The sequence below is a fragment of the Jaculus jaculus genome, chromosome 2 (assembly GCF_020740685.1).
Source record: "Jaculus jaculus isolate mJacJac1 chromosome 2, mJacJac1.mat.Y.cur, whole genome shotgun sequence".
Taxonomy (NCBI): Eukaryota; Metazoa; Chordata; class Mammalia; order Rodentia; family Dipodidae; genus Jaculus; species Jaculus jaculus.
The window spans coordinates 186,738,159-186,751,627 of record NC_059103.1 but is presented as its reverse complement, the minus strand read 5'-3'; the positions used below and the strand labels follow the sequence as shown (position 1 = coordinate 186,751,627).

Genomic DNA, 13,469 nt, shown 5'->3' with positions numbered 1-13,469 from the left:
CTACCAAAGGCAAGGCATCTGTGGGGGGTATCCTTAATTTTGAATGTAAACAAGATTGAGTATGCAAATAAACAAAACTAAAAAATGTACCTAGTTGAATCATGGTAACACTAAGATTTTCAAAAATAGTGCCAGATCCCCAGTCACTTTGTTTACAATAATATATTTTTTTCATAATAAATTGAATTATTTTGTTCAAGCATGAAAACATACTATCTCAGGCTGGGAGATGGCTCAGCAGTTGATGGCTGTTACTTGAAAAGCCCGTTGGCCTGGGTTTCATGCTCTAACACCCATCTAAAGCCAGACGAAATGTGGTCCAACATTTGGTGTTTATTTGCAGTGGTAAGAAACCCTGGCATGCCCTCCTCCCACACACATATAAACAAACAAAAATAAGCAAATTAATAAATTAATAAATAAAAAGTAAGATGTAATAGCTGTGCTCTCTGATTGATTGAAGGCCCACTCCATGGGAGGGAAGTCATTCTTGGTACTGACAATCTAGCCAAACTCCTATGGGTGGGAAGAGCGTAGATCCTGGGTGGGTGGAAGGAGCCACTACTGCTGTTTGAATAAATCGATATGTTCTTCCCATCAAACTTCTCTCTAAATATTTATGTTTGTGCCCACCCATTAGTGCTGCATTCACTTTTGGTCGGAGAAGCTTCTTTTTACAGTTGATGATTACCACGGGGGAGACGCAAAAATCATCCAATAGTGAGAATAAGTGACCATTTAGTATTCAGTGCTAAATGAGATATCACTATCATGCCCCCCAGGTCCTGGCGAATGCTGTGTAAGAGGCAGCATGGGACGTAGTTTTGTGAACCCCAGAGCTAGCTTCTACATGCCCAAGGCTTGCTTCAGAGCGGAGACATCCCCTGGTGAAACTGCGGTCACCGTTTCTGACTAAGAGGCAAAACCTTCAACTGAGGACTTGGTGATAAGAAGGAAGGAAAACACATGAACCTAAAAGTTACTGGACAGGATAGCAGCGAGATTCACTTCAAAGAGAAAATGACAACACATCTCCAGAAACTCAAAGAATCATACTGCCAACGACAGGTCAGAGAACTGCAGATAATCATACTCCAACTGGGAATGGAGGAAGAAGATGTGATTGAAGTTTATCAGGAACAAACAGCGGGGAGGGGTCACTCAAGGGTTTAGTTATTTTTATTTTTTTTCTTTGCCTGCCTGCAATCCTTTTTTAATTTTTGCAAACTAGTTCTTTTGTAATGTGGTGTTCAAAACAAGATTGAATGCTGACACTCCACCTCTTTAGAACATACCGTGATTTGAATCCTAGTGTTCGATCTTCATCACTGGTTGTTTTCATTGAGCTGATTTTTAGTGATCGGACCTCAGCCCCCTTCATGTCGCCTTCTCCTTGTTAAAACTCCACGTGTGCTCAGAGAGGCTCCTTTTTCAGACTGCACGTTCAGGTTTGTGGTGATAAGTAAAATCAACCAATCTGAACATTCGTAAAGATCCTCAGCTGTTGCATGGGATTGCTTCACTCCTGGACTATGCTTTACAGTGGGAGATGGAAGTCTTTCAGAAAACTGAACTGTGGGAAAATGACCTTTCCTCAACTTGAAGCTGCTTTTAAAATGTGAGGGTCTGGACCAAAAGAAGAGTATCAAGTTTGGAGTCAAGGTGACAGACATGGTGAGGTCATGACTAACTCCAAAGACGGCTTCACTGAGAAAGAAAGCATTTTAACATGAAAGAGGTCCTGTCAGAAGATCCCAGAAAACTTCTAATTTTCATTAGCAGTTAGTAAAGTTACTCAAGCTGAAGTGTGTACAAGAACACTGGTTTTTTAAATTTTATTTTATTTGTACTTTTTGGCTCAAGACATGGGTTTCTATGAAAACTGTCTATATCAGCTTCAGGGAATTAAACAACATTTGTAAAAAACGTTAAAAAAAAAAAAAAAAAAGACGAGCATGGAGAATGTGAGAGACCAGCATGGAGAGGAGTGTTTTGTGATGCTGTCTTCTGGACGTGAACTTGTTGCATTCATGACCTCACAGTGGCTGTTGTCAACAGCAAAGACCCACGTCTTATTGAGCCCATCAACCTTTTATTTTGACTTGAATGATGGAAGAGGGCAAAAAAAAAAAAAAAAAAAATCAGACAAAAATTATCAAAATAAAGAAGGGCTAATTTGGAAAGAAGGCCTTCAGTACAAAAGGGTGAGAAAGGGGGACAGAAGAAAGCACTGAGAGGTGATTGTTAGCCAAATTATGTCACAAAAAGTTTCACAATAGAATGTGTTCAAATAATATTCCTCATTTTGATTTTTTTTTGGTTTTATTTTATGGAGCTGTGCATAGGGGACACAGCCTAACTAAAGACATGGATGTTAAGAGTGTGCACGTAAAGAGGCCGAGGCTATAGCTAAGTGGGAGAACACTTGCCTACCTTGCCTGAGGCCCTGAGTTCAAGCCCCAGTACCGCAAGAGAGTGCACAGAATCTACTTGTATTTGGAGTGCATGTTTAGGATGATTGAAGGCAAATGGCTGAAGTGTGTCCCCATGTGGTGGGGGAAAGGCCAGTCATGAGCTATTAGCTTTAGGGCAGCACTTGTTCTACTTTAGAGCAGTAGGTAAAGAAACTATCTGATACTCAACAGTGGACACCGCAAGTCTTACATTTGGCCAGCCAGGCCAAATGAGCCAACGGGTACAATAGTGGCACGTCTGTCATGGTGGAATCCATCTGCCCTCTAATTGGACTGTAGGTCCGCTCCATGGGAGGGAATACATCCCTGATACTGAAAACCTACAACAGGGGTAATCATGAGCCCTAGGGGTATAACGTCTGCTGCTGTCTGGCTAAATGTGTATACTGTGTTCACCAAACTGCCCAGTAAGTACTTTTCTTAATATTCATACCCATATATTAATGCTATTCTCACTTTTGTTTAGAGAACCTTCTCTTTCCAGATGGTAGTCATGTCAGGATGACCCTGAAAGCACCACGGTGCTGAGAAATGACAAAGGAATGCTCATCACTGAAATATCTCTATCACATCTCCAAAGGCTCAGAGACTATTGCAGAAGAGGTAGTGGAAGAATGTAAGAGTAGGACTCCTTACAACGTGCTCCCCCCAGACACAAAATGGCCTGGATATCCATGACCTCACAGTGCCTGACACTACCTACACAAGACCATCATAAGAGGAGGAAAAGAGGATGACATCAAAATAAAAGCGAGACTGATTCAGAGGGGGAGGAGATATGATGGAGAATGGAGTTTCAAAGGGGAAAGTGGGGGGAGGGAAGGCATTACCATGGGATATTGTTTACAATCATTGAAATTGTTAATAAAAAAAGAAACTATCTGAGCCCCAAAGAAAGCCCTAGGGACATAAAGCAAAGCTGGGGGGCAACTGTGCCAACTGGACTCTGTCCAGGAAGCTAATGCCCCTCTATTTACAGAAATACCATGGGACCTAGAGAGGAGGGGCGAATGATGACTTGGAAGTCTATCAGAAAATACAGGAAATTTAATTTTAAAATTAGAAAAAGTTTTCATTTAATGGGATTAAGGAAAGCATTGGGTAAGTACTGTTTAAAAATATAAAAATGTACACAGAATGGCAGCCTGCCAACCACCTATAGTGAGTCCACTCTCCTCACCATGGCCCCGTTATCTAGAATGACTCTCTGTATATGTTTTTTTCCTCTCTGAAACACTAAATTTGTTGGCTACTTGATCCATTTGGACACATGCTTTCAAATCGAAGAGACACAACATGACTATGTGCTTGTTTATGGTTTTGTTTAAAGTGAAACCTTGGTCCAAATGATTGAGGTCAGTTTAGGGTTTGCAGTGAAAGAGTCTCTTCCTCAGTTGGCCAGAGTGTTTTGATTAAGAAAAGGAACTAGAGGTTCAGCTCAGATAGGACCAGAGCCAATCAAAAAGCTTCCCTTGCTAGAATAATTACTACCCTTGGGTGGACTTGATAAGATAGATGTATGAAGTATGGCCTGCAAGAGAATGAAGGAAAGGATAAGCTCTTTTTTTTTTTTTTTTTTTTGTTGTTTGTTTTTTGAGATAGGGTCTCACTCTGGCCCAGGCTGACCTGGAATTCACTATGTAGTCTCAGGGTGGCCTTGAACGCCCAGCAGCGATCCTCCTACCTCTGCCTCCTGAGTGCTGGGATTAAAGGTGTGCGCCACCACGCCTGGTTGATAAGCTCTTTTAAATAATTATTTATTTATTTATTTATTTGAGAGCGACAGACACAGAGAGAAAGACAGATAGAGGGAGAGAGAGAGAGAATGGGTGTGCCAGGGCTTCCAGCCTCTGCAAACGAACTCCAGACTCGTACGCCCCCTTGTGCATCTGGCTAACGTGGGACCTGAGGAACCAAGCCTCGAACCGGGGTCCTTAGGCTTCACAGGCAAGCGCTTAACCGCTAAGCCATCTCTCCAGCCCGATAAGCTCTTTTAACAGCATGCTGTGGGCTTTGAGAGATGGCTCGATGGTTAGGAGCACTTACTGTGCAAGCATGAGGGCCTGTGGAAGAGTGAGATCACTCAAGTCCAGTTCCCCAGGACCCACATAAATACCTGGTTTGATCATGCACAACTGCAAGCCCAGTCACTTAGGGGGACAAACACCCCAGAAATACTCGAGCTCGTGGAGGAAAGTTCTGGTATCAGTAAGAAACTCTGGCTCAAATAAGAATGGGCAAAAGGGTGATGGATTAGGACAACACCCTTGATCCCCACAGAGGAGTACATGGGGCCTGAAAGGGCACACACACTTACATGTATTACACACACACAGAGAAAAAGAAAGCAAAAAGCCCATTGTGTTCCATTGCATGATTCTTTCTGTGCTCTTGCAGAAGTTTAGTCATTAAATAGGGAAGCGATGAGAGTGGGGGTGGCGGAGACTGGGCGAGGAGCACCAGAAAGCAGGGTTCAACTTTGGAGCCACTGCGGAGGCAGGAGCAGCTTTGAGTGCTTGCTGCCTTCCAGTGTGGCCGTGGCAGTTTTCAAGTTCAACTTTGGCCTTTTGCAAGGCTTATTTTTTCCGAGACCATCTTTGTCTCCCTCACTCTTCACTGAGGACTGGATGATGGGCAGCTGGACTGTATATTCCAGAAAGCCACAGAAAGATCTGTTTCTGTCTAGAGCTTTAGGAAGGTATGTATGACCTCTAGTACTTTCCTAGAGAATGAAAGTGGAACGCCAGGGAAAGGCCACACGAGGACATATAAGGTAGACATCTTCAAGCCAGGAAGTGTGTCCTTACCAGGAATCAAGAGTATGCACCTTGATCTTGGACTTCCCAGCCTCCAGAACTGTGAGAAGTAATTGAAATACACCTACCTCCAGAATACAGCCCCTTGGTATACTTGGGGATTGGTTTGAGGAGCCCTCCCATCCTACTTGATTTGCAGATACCACAATGCACACTTGCTCCAGATCTTTATATAGAACGCTACAGTGACTCAATATAACCCCCACACATCTTCCCATACAGTGGAAGTCACCTCTAGGTTACTTATGAAAACACTATGTGAAGAATTGTCAGGCTGTATGTGTAGAAAATACTTATATATAATAGTTATCATCCTGAGAAAAATCTGTACAACTAAGTATCATTGTGATTTGTGTGCATTCATTTTAAATTATTTAAACTTAAGTTTGTTTGAATCCATTGCTGTCGAGTCCACAGAGGACCAACTGTAAGTTCAGAATTCAGCCACCTTTTCAATATCTTCTCTTATCCTCATGTCCGAGCTACCATCATTCGCCCTGGGCTTTACCCCCGCCCTTTTTTTTTCAATGTTCTCTAGTTATTGCTTTCTCTGCCCCCACCTTTCTTCCAGACGAGTGTACTCTCAGCAGAGTCACAATGATCATTTGACAAGTTCAGTCAGTTCAAGTCCCTCCTCAAGGGCTCCTCATTTCATTCAAACTAAAAGCAAAGGCCTAAGGACCTGACCAGCTGGCCCCCATTGTCTTTGCTCACTTCCTTGGGTCTTCTTGCATTTCCTCAGGTCACAGGCTTCACTTTTGTGGCTCTTGTTTAAAATGTTTTTTTTTTCATCAGATAGATGCCCTATGTCCTTTTCCCTCTGCTGACCACATCACCAGACATAACATGGAAATATTCTGTTATGTTTTCTTTGAAAGAACTATCACGACCTGACATGTATAAGTACTTATTTTTGTGCTGTGTAGATTTGTATCGGGAAAACTATCCATGGTATTCCTGCCTGTCAGGAGCATGGGCACTGCTACTTCTTCAAACCAGCTGATTTGCTAGCTTACGATAGGAATGTACTTGAATGCCATAAAGCTAAATTTTCTTTATTTGGGCAATTATATTGAATCATGGAGGGCTTTCTGTGTATTCTTGGAGTGGTTTTTAGGTAACTGGGATTTGAATTGTGTTCCTTCTGAACACCTGACCCTCACTGTGATGCTATTTGGAATAAGGCTTTCTAATGTTAATTAAGGTTGACTATGATCATAAGGCTGGGCAATAATCTAGTGGACTTGGCTTTAAAGAAGTGGAAATGCTCTCTTTTCTTTTTCCAGCTGTCTTTCCACACACACACTGGGACACTGGGGAAAAGGCCACGCAAGGACATATAAGGTAGACATCTTCAAACCAGGAAGTGTCCTTAACCAGGAACCAAGAGTGTGCACCTTGCTCTTGGACTTTCCAGGCTCCAGAACTGTGAGAAATAAATCTGCTAAGCTACCTAGTCTATGATATTTTGTTATGGAACCTGAGCTAGCACACCAGTACAGAATAGTAATGTACAAAGGTCAGGTTGTTTTGAGAAAGTGCTAGATGCCCCATCTGACCAGCTATGATTATTCCTATAAATTCATTATGGACACATTGTTTAATGGCTTTACTATTCCATCAAATGATTTTCTTTTTTAGGCAACCACTATACCACTGAGCTACATCTCTATTTTCTATCTCCAGATAGCATCTCATAAGGTTGCCTTGGTAAGCCTTGAACTTGCAATATTCTTGCCTCAGCCTCTTCAGCAGTGGGAATTTTAGGGATGTGCCACTGCACCTGGCTACAACTGGAGAACAACTTTTTCTTTTTTTTCACCCCCCCCTGGGGAGCTTCTTTAAGGAATTATTTGGAGGCAGTAAATCTCCTTGCTATTAATAATATATTAACTTATAGCTAGACGAGTAAACTTTTTTCTTTTTTGTTTTTTGAGGTAGGGTCTCACTCTAGCCCATTCTGACCTGGAATTCACTCTGTAGTCTCAGGGTGGTTTTGAACTCACAGCAATCCTCCCACCACTGCCTTCAGAATACTGGGATTAAAGGTCTGTGCCACCACACCTGGCTAAGAGCAAACTTTTCACGAGAGACAGTGAAAGAGGGAGAGGGAGAAAGGGAGGAGACAATTGGTGTGTCAGGATCTCCAGCTGCTGCAATTGCACTCCAGACATGTGTACCATTTTTTGTGCATGTGTGACCTTGTGTGCTTGCATCACTTGTGCGTCTGGCTTATGTGGGACCTGGAGAGTTGAACATTGGTCTTCAGGGTTTGCAAGCAAGTGCTGTAACCATTAGGCAATCTCTCCAGCCCTGGAAAAGTAAACTTTTATTGAAGGCATAGGTGTTAGAATACCATAGCATCAGCTTACCATGACTGTAGCAACATACCCAATACAATTAACTTAAGTATAAGAAAGGTTTATCTGGCTGATAGTTTTGAAGATGTGTTGGTCTATGGTTGTTTGCCCCCATTACTTTTAGCTGGTGGTACATCCTGCTGGGAGTATATGGTGGGTGAAGCTGCTTACTTCACACTGGTCAGGGAACAAACAGGAAGGCATAGGAGAGGCTGGGCTCCTGATATCCTCTCTGAAAGCAGAGTCTTAGTGACTTCATTTTCTTCCATTAGGTCCAATCTCTCTCTCTGTCTTTTTAAATATTTTATTTATTTATTGTCAAGGGGGGGGATGGAGGAAAGGAGGGAGGGAGAGAGAGAGGGGGGGGAATGAGAATGGGAGAGAGAATGGGTGTGCCAGGGTCTCTTGCCACTACAAGTGAACTCCAGATGAATTTGTCACTCTGTGTGCATCTGGCTTTATGTGGGTACTGTGGAATCAAACCCAGCTCATTAGACTTTGCAAGCAAACACCTTAACTGCTGAGCCATCCCTCCAGCCCCTAGGTCCAATCTCTTAAAAGCTACATTACCTCCTAATAGAGCCACAAGCTGGAAACCAACCATTTAACACAAAGACTTTTAGAAGACACCAAGCCATAGCATGATGTTGTTCCCCACTTTATAAAAAAATTTCATTTCAAAGTATAAAAAATATTTCATTTGCAAGCAGAGAGAGATTGAGAGAAGAGAGGTACACATAGAGAGACAGAGAGAATGGGGCTCAACAGGGACTCTAGTGGTTGCAAATGAACTCCAGATGCATGCGCCACTGTGAATCTGGGTTTACATGGGTCCTGGGGAACAGAGTCCAGATTGTTAGGCTTTGTAAGCAAGCATCTTAATTGCTGAGCCATGTCCCCAGCTTCCCACTTAACAAAAAATTAATTTATTTGAAAAAGAGACAACCACACACAGATGAAGGGAGAGAGAGAGAAAAAGAGAGAGGAAATAAGAATGGATGCACCAGGCCTCTAGCCACTGCAAACAAACTCTAGATGCATGTGCCACTTTGTGCATCTGGCTTTACATGGTCACTGGAGAATCAAACCTGGGTCATTAGGCTTTACAGGCAAGTACCTTAACCACTAAGCCATCTCTAGAGCCCCCAATGTGGCCCCCTTTTTGTGTTTCAGTATGAATGGAGACAGTAGAGTTGAGTGATTAACTGAGAATGCTTCTCCTTGTATTTTAAACTTCATAGGCTAGGTGGGTTCTGAAATGAGAGGCTCATCAATCCACCCATATATGTGGTTTCCATTGAATTTCATTTGGTCTCTGAATACAGCCACAGGTTATGTGCTGTTGCAAAGATAGTTTTAGCTTCTTGTTTATTTATTTGGAGGGAGGGAGGGAGGGAGGGAGGGAGGGAAGGAGGGAGAGAGAGAGAGAGAGAGGGAAGAGAAGAGAAGAGAAGAGAAGAGAGAGAGAGAATGGATGTACCCAGGCCTCTAGCTACTGCAAATGAACTCCAGATGCATGTGCCACTTTGTGCTTTTGGCTTTATGTGGGTACTAGGGAATTGAACCTGGGTCTTTGGGCTTTGTAGGAAAGCACCTTAATCATTAAGCCGTCTCTCCATTCCAACTGAGACTTTTAAAATGATTTTAACTTGAATTTCAAGCCACTTTTTAAAACTTTATTTTTATTCATTTGTGTGTGTGTGTGTGTGTGTGTGTGTAAGAGAGAGAGAGAGAGAGAGAGAGAGAGAGGAAGAGAGAGAATGGGTGCACCAGGGTCTCCAGGCCCCCAAACCACTTTCAATGGAAGGTGGAAAATAGACCATAAACAGAACTGCTTTTTCTTTTAAAAAATTATTTATTTATTTGAGAGCAACAGACAGACAGAGAAAGAGGGAGAGAGAGAGAGAGAGAAATAGAGAGAGAGAGAGGGACAGAGAGAGAAAATAGGTGTGCCAGGGCCTCCAGTCACTGCAAATGAACTCCAGATGCATGCGCCCCCTTGTGCATCTGGCTAACATGGGTCCTGGGGAATCGAGCCTCAAACTGCTGTCTTTAGGCTTCACAGGCAAGCATTTAACAGCTAAGCCATCTCTCCAGCCCAGAACTGCTTTTTCTACAGTCTAGAATTCAGTTTTTTTTCCCTCCCAAGGTAGGGCCTCACTCTAGCTCAGGCTGACCTGGAATTCATTATGTACTCTCAGGCTGGCTTCGAACTCACAGCAATCCTCCTATCTCTGCCTCCTGAGTGCTGGGATTGAAGGCGTGCACCACCACACCTGGCACAGGTTTAAAAAAATTATTATTATTATTGGCAACATATTTCGTATAAATGTATCAAGTGTTGGTACTCTCCTTTTCCTTGTTCCTGCCTCCATTCTGTTGAGGACACCAGTGTAATAGTGGCACACAGCCTTGGTGGGTAACCAATAGCTTTCTGATTGGCTAAGAGATCTGCTCAGTGTAAAGAAACTCATACCTGGAATTGGGAACAAGATCAGAACCGTATGGAGACAAAGATTATGCTCTCCAGTGTCAAGCTTTCACTAGTCTTTGGCTAAAAGAGGAGTTACTTACATCAAATTTTCCCTAAATTAATAATGCTTATTTTATTTAAACTATGCTGACTTCACTCTCCATTGGAGAATCTGTTCTTTTTTGTAAGGTGGTGAGACCGGAGGAGATAAACTACCTCTTGTGCTTCAGCCAAGCCACAGCTGAAACCACAGAGGAATTGAGGAGACGAGCAGGAGAGCTGCTTCCATGCTGAACCTTGTAATCAGCGCCAGCGTGAAGGAGACAGACCCTGAGGACACTCAACACTTACCAAAGCAGAGATCCAGAGGCTCCTAAGAGCTCATCACTGAAGTTGACTTAAAACTCACCCACCACGGCTCGGGGAGTTTTGCAGAAGAGGGGTTAGAATGAATGTAAGAGTCACAGGTTGAGACAACAGGCCCAGAGGCATGCCACCCCCCCACCCTGGAATAACTGACTGCTGCTCCCACAAGGCATAACCTACAACTTGGAATATCTTGCCCCATTCGTCTTTAAATCGATGCACAAAGCACTTGTTTGTGGTGGGAGAGGTATGAGCTCCCATCATCTCACCACAGCTTCTGTTTTAGAAATGCATAGTGCTCACTGTGTTCCGAATCAACTTCATAAATGCCTAAAAGATAGAAGAGATAATTCAAGAGGTGTTGCGCCAAAAGAAGACTTGATTGACAATTGTAGTCTCACCCACTGGGTTAGAGAAACAATTCCTCTACTTTCATTCATAATTTTGTAAAAATTACAAAAGCTCTACTCAGACCAGTTCTTGTTTGATTCATCTGTTCTACAACCTTACCAATACATGGTCATTGAAATCTACAGGAAAGCATTCAAATCAGCAACAATGAACTCTTTTGTAGTAATTGTCTTTTTTTTTGAAGGTAGGGTTTCACTCTAGCCCAGGCTGATCTGGAATTCACCATGAGGCCTCAAGGTGGCCTCAAACTCATGGCGATGCTCCAACCTCTGCCTCCTGAGGGCTGGGATTAAAGGCGTGCAACCTCCCTCCCCTGTGCCAGTTAATTGTCTCTTTTTTGATTCTGATTTCTTGTCTGATGCCAAAGACTAGATCCACATGTTCTTCCATATGATCAACCTCTGGATTATCTATAACCTGACATGACTCCTTGGAGTTGCTTTTCTCCACCTGGTACATTCCACTTATTCAAAAATCCTCCCATTTTTTTTTAATCTCCAACTATAAAGAGGACCCATGGCCGATCTGAGACTGATGCCAAGACCATATCTTTAAACCCAATGTTTAGTCATGCAAGGGCTGAGGAGCAGCAAAATGAATAAATTTCCATAGCCAAGACCATTCCTGGGCAGGAGCTTGGTGCAGTTACCTTCTTGTTGCTGGGCCAGAATGCCTGACCAAAAGCAGCTGATGGGAGGAAAGTGTTTACTTTGGCTTATAGTCTCAAGGGGAGGCTTCATGATGGCAGGGGAAAGCATGGCACGGGCAGAAGCTGGATGTCATTCCTTGCCACAACAGGTGAAAGATAGTGGCAAAAGAGCCAAATTGTGCCAAAGAAGAGCTGGCTATGACACTCCCAAGCCCACCTCCAATAGCATACCTCCTCCAGCAAGGTTCCACCTCCCAAGTTACCAGAAACTGTGGACCAAGCATTCAAAATACGTGAGTTTACGGGGGACATCTGGTTCAATCCATCACAGAGCTGATGCCAGGGAGCTGCTCTAGCAGTGGGGCAAGATTAGAAAGATGACTGAGCAGGAGGTTAGAGTCTGATTGAGGGGTATGGCGAAGATGGGAAGTGAGTTCCAGACTAAGGGACTGGTTCAGGACAGTGGGTGAGGGTACAGGGTAGATTTCTGCAGTCCAGGCAAGATATACCAGTTAAGACAATGACTCTACCTATTGCTATCGCCTGGCCTGCTTCTTAATGGAAAACAGACATGGACTTTGTTAAGATGCAGAGGCTTTGTGTTTGTTCTTCTCATTCTCTCTCCAGAGAACAGCCATGAGCCGAAGTCACTTTGAGTCACATCTCATACACAGCCTGTGAAAAGAAAATGTTGTCTGCTGCCAATAGCTGCTGCAAAATACTGTAACCTAGATTGGTAGTTTATTGAAGCACAGCTAGATATCATTTTTATCAGTGGATCTGTATCACCTAACTCTTTCTAACCTTACCCACATCATAAATAAAGGTCCTAGAGAGATATGGCCTGAAGGAATCTAAAACTATTACCTTTCCATTTTAAATAAAGTTTTCTCTTGATTGAAGCCTCATTTCTTCCAATTCAGTTCAATTTCCTGCAGATTGTGGCCTATGAACCACGGCTGCAATTGGGTCTACTCTCAATATCTATCCATTTGCTTGGTGTGAATTCGCTCAGGTCAGGAGTGAAGGACTTGAAACTTTGCCATGGAGATCCTGAGGTTTTTGCTGAGAAGGTAGGCAGCTCTGAGATGCGCCCATGTTTCCCCAGTCCCAATGACTGCTTGCGAGCGCATTTTATGATCTCCCAGTCTTAGTTTTCTTGCTTGTAAGACAGGCAATCACGACTTATGTCATTAAGTGACATGGTGTGTTTTAAGTGGGCTTGGACTCTGAGACACTTTGTGGCTTAAATGGAAATTTATTGTCAGCAGTTCTGGAGACTGGAAGTCCAAGATCAGGGAGGAAGCACAGTTGGCTTATGGGAAGGGACCTTTTCTGGACTGTAGGTGACCAAGTTCTCCGTGTATTCTCACATGGCGAGAAGAGTGAGGGAACCCTCTGAGGTCTCTCTCGAAGGGGCACTAATCCCATTCATGATGCCTCCATGCTCATAACCTAAATACCTCCTATTAAGCTTTGGATAGGAAGTGTCTCCCCAAAGGTTCATGTGTGGTGTATTGGTCCCCAGCGCAAGATTCAGAGGTACAGCCTTGGTGGAGGGACTGGATTGTGAGGGTGCTCACATAATGGATCTGTAATTGTATGGACTATTGGAAGTTGTTGCAAACTGAAAGGTGGGGCCCTGATTGGATGGAGGAGGTTTCTGGGAGCTTTCCGTTGAAGGACAGATTTTGTCCCTGTCTTCCCTTCTGCCTCTGCTTTTTCCATGTCCTGAATGGCATGGGATGAGCAACCTCTTTGTCCTCCACTCCTGCTGCCATCCCCACCACCTTCTCACTGCCCCAAAAGTGACAGGGCCATTGGCCACGGGTTGAAATCTCTGCAGCCACAAGCCAAAACAGGCCTTTGCCCTTTTAATTTGCTATTCACATGCATTTTGTCACAACAGAAAGATGTTTA

At 43.4% G+C, this 13,469-nt stretch overlaps 1 pseudogene; it reads left to right on the top strand.

Annotated features, from left to right (window-relative positions):
- The first annotated feature begins 811 nt into the window (after nucleotides 1-811).
- On the top strand, nucleotides 812-1,173 carry LOC123458711 (annotated as a pseudogene).
- Nucleotides 1,174-13,469: the final 12,296 nt, after the last annotated feature.